The sequence below is a fragment of the Lactuca virosa genome, chromosome 1, assembly GCF_052849685.1.
Source record: "Lactuca virosa cultivar CGN04683 chromosome 1, Lactuca_virosa_CGN04683_v6, whole genome shotgun sequence".
Lineage (NCBI taxonomy): Eukaryota > Viridiplantae > Streptophyta > Magnoliopsida > Asterales > Asteraceae > Lactuca > Lactuca virosa.
This window is the reverse complement of record NC_136426.1, coordinates 269,883,888-269,890,527: the sequence shown is the minus strand read 5'-3', so window position 1 is coordinate 269,890,527 and position 6,640 is coordinate 269,883,888.

Below are 6,640 nucleotides of genomic sequence, written 5' to 3'. Positions count from 1 at the left end.
TCGGGTCAAGTACATACCCATTATAGTTATGGGCTTAGACACCTAATTCAACAGTCTTCCACTTGAATAAGTCTAATAACTATAACTGCAAGTATGACTCTACAACCCGACTAGCAATCGTAGCTCTTAGAAGCCGTTGTCGAACTCTGACGCGTCCATTAGATAAGGGATAATATATTCCTCCATTCTAGATATCGTATGAACAAAGACATGGATTAGAATCATTCTCTCTATTCATGTGTTGGTTCCCGATTTCCGATTTATGACGACCGACTAATTGAAAAAATCAAATCAGTCCAGGCTTGGCCAAACGCTTAGGGTGCCATCACTAAATCATAGAGGGGCCCATAGATATTGTTTTTATCCCTCTTTGGGTAACCTTTACTTCATTTAATCAATGTTATTTCTAACTTGTATAGTTCACACTCTTCGTCTCTACCCATGATTTATCCAGTAATAGGTATTTCACAACAAGCTCTACCTATACAGTAACGGTATTTAATTATGAAGGTTGGCTGGGTAGCTGACCCTTTTTAGTCCGTTCTTGCAAGAGGGTTCTATATTAACTAAGATTTCCTCCGCTTAATGGATAACCATTTGCTACCAAGGGAGAATTGCTTCTTATCTTGAATTGAGGTTAGTGGATTTACACCAATAGAAAAGGAACGGATAAACTTCGACTCATATGGTTTCTCGATTTACTCATCAAATCACACACAACAATATGTTTTATAACACCAAGTGTGACAACCTGAAATTTTATTCTCGTGAAGTCAAACACATCAACTTAAGTTCAAACTTACTTCTTTAATTATCTTAATATAGTTAGAGTAATGATCTATAAGTGTTTGAACCTTGGATTCAAAAGTGTAGTGTGTCTACACTGGAAAGTCCCTTAGGAATTAAGAACGTTCGCATGGCAGCAAACCCTTCTGAGCCGTGAACGACTTCGGAACCGTGAACCTCATGCAAGACGTAAACTCTTCACCCCCTTCAGCCGTGAACCGAGGCCATGAACCCCTCGGCCGCAAACGAACCCTCGGAAGTGAACCTTTATCGGCCGTGAACACTTCAGGCCCCACATTTTTCCCTATATATATATGCTTAAGCCATTATTTCTTCGTTCCTCCTCTTCCAACCGCAAACCCTCCCATTCTCTCTCAAGTATCATATTCTAGAAACCCCTTTTCTTCCCTTAAACACCTCTTTTCTTTTGTATCATCTTGGAATACAACAAAGGGGCCTTCAAGCACTTGCTAAAACACCAAAATCTTCAAGTGTTCTTCATGTTCTTGGGCCGTCAACCACTCATAGGGCCGTGAACCCTTCGTATTGGGCCGTAAACATTCAAATTGGGTCGTGAACACCCCTTCCTGGCTGTGGACTCCATTCCAGCCTCCTAACATGCTTCTAACACTCTTTTGGTGAGTTACTCTTGCACCCTAGGTTGATTTCCTACCACCTTTGTGGTTATAATCACTAATATCATGCCAATATGTATCATTATATTCTATTTAGGACTCATTTGTACTCTGAAACTTCACTCGTAGGAGTAACACTCTTATTCCAGTCATCAATCGAATCACTCACATAAGGTGAGTTCATACCCCTATAATCAGCTTTGAAATGATTTTAAAAGGTTTTTAAGGGGGGGAATACAAGTTGAACACAATTAAATTGTGTTAATATTTACCCGTGATATCAATTACATAAAAGGTTTTCTTATGCATTTAAATATTGTGTTAACAATAAAAGATTACCAAATACTTCCAAAATAACTTAAAGTCATGTAGACTCTTTTTAAACACTGTTAAAATCTTTAATACTGTTAAACACTTTTAATACTGTTAAACTCTTTTAAAATGTTTTATAAACTCTTTTATCTTATAATTGTCAAAATCATGTTTATATATATATATATATATATATATATATATATATATATATATATATATATATATATATATATATATATATATATATATATATATATGTATATAAATAAGACTTAAAGGGCTTAGGACTAATAAATTGCCTTATTTCCTTTTCCTTGTTTGGATGTGGGCTTAATGTGGTGTTATTTGTCCGAAGATCGTTTCCTTCTTAATTCTATATATATATATATATATATATATATATATATATATATATATATATATATATATATATATATATATATATATATATATATATATATATATATATAAATATAAATATAAATATATATATATATATATATATATATATATATATATATATATATATATATATATATATATATATATATATATATATAATATATATATATATAAAGTTACTTCCATCAATATTGTTACCTTTGTATCATGTTGAGCAAAGGGGTACATTCATGAGAGATCATGCTAATAAGATGGAACACATAAATTACAATAGGTATAATTTATGAATCAAACGAGAAATTAATTTTCTAGATAAGTATATGAGGTCTACACTACTTTGTCAAGAAAAGGGTATAATTCGATCTTTACTCAAACTAAAATGTGATAATACGTCTTCAGGACATAGCAATATACGTGCTATGTTACATTCTTGTACCCAGAGTCTCCTGAAGGGAGAGTGGGCATTGTGTGTATAGATCTATACGGGACTGACAATCCCAGACCCCGACTATTAGCTACAATTTGGCCGGCAGACCAAGGGGTGACAAATGTCAGATATTCAATTTCGACACCGGAAGGTCGTCGTGTTCATTCTAGTCTATTAGTATAGTTACAACTTTATCACATTTTAATCCTAATTTACCAGGTTAATAATAGGGTAGTTATTCACCAATAGTCTATTTTTATGAAATACTACTGTATCAATCACTCTCCGCAAACAAAACAGGTCGGTTTTATGGGATTTTAAAACTACTTAACATAATGGTTTTATAGGATTTAAAACTACTTTACGTAACGGTGTTATGGGATTTTAAAACTACTTAATAGAACAGTTTTATAGGATTTAAAACTACTTAAACATACCGGTTTTATGGAATTAAAACTACTTTTCACCCACCAATTGGAAAACATTCATCTTATAATTTTATAGATAGTTAAAATTATGTTAAACCTTATTATAAGTACAATAGTACTTAAACAGAAACGGTTTTAGGGGATTAAAACTACTTATCAATTGTAAAGCAGAAAATATAGGATTTTCTGGAGGAACATGCGAACTTTTCCAAGAACTTGGAGTATACTTTATATAACTAAAATACTTATGAACTCACCAACTTAAATGTTGATCCTCTCTTTCAAAATAACTTGTATTCTCAGGAATCCAGTAGACAGGTACACTCCCGAAGCTTTTGAGAAGAGAGCCTAGTACTGTACTTCGTCTTTCGTCTTTTGCTATATCTAATTTGGATGTTTGAATATGTAATGCTTAAACACTTATGTAAAAACTTATACTTATTAATGCAATGGTTGTTTGTACTTTGATTACTGTAATGCATGTGTTGTGATACTTGACATGACGTCCTCCTCCCTTGAACGTTTCCGCCGTTCTGGTTTGGGGGTGTGACAGATTGGTATCAGAGCATTGTTTATAGTGTACTTAGTATATCAGTCATAAAAGATATACAACTATAAACACATTGGGATAAAAACACTCTGAGCAAGAGTTATACTTTAAAATATAACAATATTTTATAAAAGTATAAGTACATGCAGAATATATATATACTAGCACGAGTATCACAAGAAGAACAAAACAAAAGTATTTGGATGTTGGACATTGCAGTTAAACCTGGACAGTTATGTAATCATATATGGGATCAATATAGCCTGATCAACCATATTCATTTGAGATATGACCAACATGTGTTTGGGAGTGATTGTAGTGTTGCAACAAGTCTAAAACTTACCTAGGTACCGGAGGAATTCTAGAACCAAACATAAAGGTTAAAATACTATAGTAGTATTTTAGAATTCAATAATAACAGAACTGACAACTTATCAACTTCTTATACCTAGAAGTTCAAGAATCAAACATATAATTAAAATACTATATAAGTATTTTAGGTACCATATATAACATTAGGGAATTGTTAAAATAGAGCTTTTGTGGTAGGTCTATAGTTACTAAGTGTATACTTAAAGGTCATATATAGTTGAGATTTTATAGACTTAGAATAGGTGATTTTCACTCTACTTCCTATTCCTTGTTTGGTTGTGGTTTTAGAGTAGAATCACTTATTTAAATGTCTATTTGATCTGGATTATATATAATCTGTATACACTTTGTGATTATAGAAAGACCAGAATGGACCATCTTCATACAAATTTAATTTTTAATAATCTCATAGATTCTTTAAGACATTCCCATTCTCATATAAACCACTTAGATAGATGTAGCCACTGCAACAATCAACAGAGGAATCAACGAGGATCCAGCAGAGTTTCATTAGGAGAATTCCGAGAAACAAACATATGAGGAGTAAAGAAACTATAGAAAGCACCAAATTCCTTTACCTTATTAAGGGCACCAGTGAGAGGTTCGCATGAACTTCCGGAATTCGAACTCTCCGTTTTGAAGTAATGGGGATCAGTGTTAGAATCAGAAGTAAGACGGCACATAAATTCAATATACCTACGGAGGAGAAGGACACCATATAGATACCAGGAGAGAAAAAATCATTACCTCCCAGATTAGAAAGGAGAACAGAGGAAAACCACGCGTGTTACATGTGAAGTGTTTGAGTGCCTTTTCGTCACAGTAATAACTAATAATTAATGCAACCTAGTGAGTTAGTGATTACATTACTCACATTAGGTTTTGAGCTTATCGTCTTTTCCTATCACGGCTAATAACAATAAATCGGATTACGAAATCTCAATCGAGAGTGATTACTTCTCAAATTCATAAGTCTATTTTATGTAGACTCTATTATGAGTTACTTTAAAATCTTTTCGAACGTTGGATCATAGTATCCACCAACCAAAGATAACTTCGTTCGGATAACACTCGTCTTATAACCATTCTAGAAACTTACTTCTACTCTTTACCAGGACTGCATCATAGGGATGTAGGTCGAATCATTGAAAAGAATATAACAAAACGAAAAATTTATATGTAGATCTATATGATTAGAATACATCTAGAGCCAACCATAGTTGCTCACGAGCTCATTTCTTTTCGTGTAACAGAATCATGCCTCAGATGAAACGTAACCAACCTGTCACACCACAAAACCAGAACGGCAGAAACGTTCTGCGCTGGAGGACGTCATGTCAAGTATCACAACATATGTAGTATAGTAATCAAAGTACAACAACCATTGCATTAATAGTAATAATTCTTACGTAGGTTACATTTAGCAACAACATCAAAAGTAGATATAGGAAATAACATAAGCTGTAGCTTGGTACAAGGCTGTCTTCAAAAAAGCTCCCGGAGTGTACCTGTCTACTGACGACCTGAGAATACAAGTTATTTTGAAAGCGAGTATCAGCATTTTAATGCCGGTGAGTTCATAAGTATTTAATAACATTGATATAAGTACATGTTTTTCTTCAAAATAATCTCACTAGATAATGGTGATTTGAGTGTACAGAGTATTAGAATTCTTTCCACAAAATCCTATATTTTCTAATAAAAGTAGTCTTCTACCAAGACCCAATTGTTTTATGTTTAAGGAGTAATTTCCCCCAAAGGTAACTATTATTATCAAAATATAGTTTATACTTTAAGGAATATGTGAGAAGATCACAAGCAAAAGTAATAGGGAAAATACTATTTTACCTCAGCAGTAACGCTGCTGACTAAAAGTGAGTAAAACATAGACTCCAGGTGGTATCGAATGGACCATACGCCTCGGAGAGTCTAAAGGAATGAAGTATAGACTCCAGGCGGTATTAAGTGAACAATACGCCTCGAAGAGTCTAAGTGAATGAAATACAGACTCCAGGCGGTATTAAGTGAACAATACGCCTCGGAGAGTCTAAGTGAATGAAATACGGACTCCAGGCGGTATTAAGTGAACAATACGCCTCGAAGAGTCTAAATGAATGAAATACAGACTCCAGGCGGTATAAAGTGAACAATACGCCTCGACGAGTCTAAATGAATGAAATACAGACTCCAGGCGGTATAAAGTGAAACAATACGCCTCGGGGAGTCTATAGTAGCCTTTAATCCCAGGTAGGTTAGTTAAAGGTTTAAAATGTGGCCTGGTGTATAACTAGGAAAATATATCATGAGGGTTTTATATGTAGAAAATACCGTGATAACACTTATTACCTTAAAGCCATGAATTATAAGGTAAATGTAAAGATACTCGTAACCATACTGATTGACGGATGTAAACATGACGACCTGCTGGCGTCGGAATGAATGTGACATTTGTCACCCTTTGGCTTGGTCGGCCGGGACTATAGCTAGCAGTCACGATGTGGGATGGTCTGTCCCGTATAGATCTATACACACAATGCCCGCTCTCCCTCCAGGAGACTCTGGTTACCGCTCGACAACGGTGAAATCCGCGTCATGAGGATGTATCTCGTGGTTTGATTTCTATATACCTTTCTTTTTACTAAAAGTACAAGTTTTTATAATATAGATATAAGTAAGTTCTCCATCATGAAAGTTATAGTTGGTTTCTAAACTATTCCTATTATAG